We start from the raw sequence: 2,896 nt of genomic DNA on the forward strand, positions 1-2,896 counted from the left end.
AAAAAAAAAAAAAAAAGTGTGTATCATCACTATCAAGGCAAAATTTAGTCCCTACTATGACTTAGGCACTGTGGTAAGCACAATATTTGCCTTAGCTGATTTAAATCTCGAAACCTTCCCATGAGAAAGGTATTATTATCATTGTCACCATTTGGAAAGGGTGGGCCAGACGCTGAATAGCTATCTAAGGTCATGCAACTAATAAACGATAAAACAAGAGTCCAAACTCCAACAGTGACACTAAAAACTCATATCCTATCTCAACTAACATACCCTACTGTCTCCCTATTACTTCAATTTAACCTCTAAATAAAGTTATAAAGTAAACTATATTATTCTCATTCCAAAGATGAGGAAATAAAGGTAATGTCACATCATTAATAAACAGCCAAGATTTGAATGCTCTGATTGTCTCGAAGCCCCAGGCGTTTTCTATTCTCTGACTGCTTTTTTTGTTTTTGTTTTTTTTTTTTTTGAGACAGGGTCTTATTCTGTCATCCAGGCTGGAGCGCAGTGGCACGATCACTGCTCACTGCAGTCTCAATTTCCCAGGCCCAAGTGATCCTCTCACTTCAGCCTCCCAAGTAGCTGGAACTACAGGTACATGCCACCACATTTGGCTAATTTTTGTAACCTTTCAACAACATGGTTCTTTTCAGGTTCTTCATCTTCCACTTACCTCTTAAACCTCATTTCCCAGAGTTCTATCCTCAGCCTCTATTCAAATGCTCCTGGGCACACCCACCCCATCCCAGGGCTTGATTGCCACCATAACTCCCCAAACTTCAAATATGTGTATCTCGTCCTCATGCCTCTGACCTGAACTTCATACACTGCAGTATAAAAAATGATGCATGCGGCTGGGCGCAGTGGCTCACGCCTGTAATCCCAGTACTTTGGGAGGCCGAGGCGGGCTGATTGTGAGGTTGAGAGATCGAGACCATCCTGGCCAACATGGTGAAACCCCATCTCTACTAAAAATATAAAAAACTTAGCCAGGTGCGGTGGCACGTGCCTGTAATCCCAGCTACTCAGGAGGCTGAGGCAGGAGAATCACTTGAACCTGGGAGGCAGAGACTGAAGTAAGCCGAGATCACGCCACTGAACTCCAGGCTGGTGACAGAGTGAGACATCGCTTCAAGATTTAAAAAAAAAAAAAAAGTCATGCATGCGGCCGGGCACGGTGGCTCATGCCTGTAATTCCAACACTTTGGGAGGCCGAGGCAGGTGGATCACCTGAGGTTGGGAGTTCAGGACCAGCCTGACCAACATGGAGAAACCCCGTCTTTATTAAAAATACAAAAATTAGCCTGGCATGGTGGCACAGGCCTGTAATCCCAGTTACTTGGAAGGCTGAGCCAGGAGAATTGCTTGAACCCAGGAGGCATAGGCTGCGGTGAGCTGAGATCCCAACATTGTACTCCAGCCTAGGCAACAAGAGCAAAGCTCCATCTCAAAAAATAAAAATTAAAAAAAAGATGCAAGTTAAAACATAGTAACTACCAACTGGTAAAGGTTAAAATCAGAAGGCCAGGCATGGTGGCTCACGCCTACAATCCCAGCACTTTGGGAGGCCAAGGCGGTGGATCAAGAGGTCAGGAGACCGAGACCATCCTGGCCAACATGCTGAAACCCCATCTCTACTAAAAATACAAAAATTAGCCAGGCGTGGTGGCATGCGCCTGTAGTCCCAGCTACTCAGGAGGTTGAGGTAGGAGATTTGCTTGAACCTGGGAGGCGGAGGTTGCAGTAAGCTGAGATCGCACCACTGCACTCCAGCCTGGGTGACAGAGCGAGACTCCGCCTCAAAAAAAAAAAAATTTTTTTTTTTACTAAAGAGACTGTAAAAACTTACTGAAGGCAGGGTTCATGAAAGCAGGAACCACACCGCTCACTGCTGCAGAGTGCCTGGCACAGAGAGGAAGCTCAAAAAATGCGCAGGATGGGCCGGGCGTGGTGGCTCACACCTATAATCTCAGCACTTTTGGAGACCGAGGTGGGTGGATTATGAGGTCAGGAGTTCGAGACCAGCCTGGCCAACATGGCGAAACCCCGTCTATACTAAAAATACAAAAATCAGCCTGGCATGGTGGTGCATGCCTGTAATCTCAGCTACTTGGGAGGCTAAGGCAGAAGAATCGTTTGAACCTGGGAGACAGAGGTTGCAGTGAGGCGAGATCACACCACTGTACTCTAGCCTGGCTGACAGAGCAAGACTCTGTTTCAAAAAATAAATAAGTAAATAAAATTAAAAAATGAAAAATAAATGCACAGGATGAATAACTATGGTAGTCATAAGGATTCAGGGAAAAGGGAATTTTTATACTACCTAGGGTAAGATAAATTGGTATAATCTTTCTAGAAAGCAATTTAACAATATGTATCAAAAGCCTTAAAAATGTCCAGGCCAGGTGCAGTGGCTCATGCCTGTAATCCCAGCACTTTAGGAGGCCGAGGCAGGCAGATCACCTGAGGTCAGGAGTTTGAGACCAGCCTGGCCAACATAAAGTACCCTGTCTCTGCTAAAAATATAAAATTAGCCAAGCATAGTGGCACACGCCTGTAGTTGCAGCTACTTGGGAGGCTAAGGCAGGAGACTCGCTTGAACCCGGGAGGCAGAGGTTGCACTGAGCTGCGATCGTGCCATCGCACTCTAGGCGACAAGAGCGAAACTCCATCTCAAAAAAAAAAAAAGGCTTGAAAATGTGTGGCACAAGAATTCTACTTCTAGGAATTCATTTTAAGAAAACAACTGGGGCCGGGTGCGGTGGCTCAAGCCTGTAATCCCAGCACTTTGGGAGGCCGAGACGGGCGGATCATGAGGTCAGGAGATCAAGACCATCCTGGCTAACACGGTGAAACCCCGTCTCTACTAAAAAACAAAAAACTAGCCGGG

The 2,896-nt window shown here is 45.9% G+C and overlaps 1 protein-coding gene across 4 annotated transcripts in view; it reads right to left on the minus strand.

The window, feature by feature from the left end:
• Positions 1 to 2,896, minus strand: part of WIPF2 (WAS/WASL interacting protein family, member 2) — an 81,891-nt gene that overhangs the window by 19,149 nt on the left and 59,846 nt on the right. The window lies entirely within an intron of this gene.

This window comes from Mandrillus leucophaeus, unplaced genomic scaffold, assembly GCF_000951045.1.
Source record: "Mandrillus leucophaeus isolate KB7577 unplaced genomic scaffold, Mleu.le_1.0 Scaffold58, whole genome shotgun sequence".
Classification (NCBI taxonomy): Eukaryota; Metazoa; Chordata; class Mammalia; order Primates; family Cercopithecidae; genus Mandrillus; species Mandrillus leucophaeus.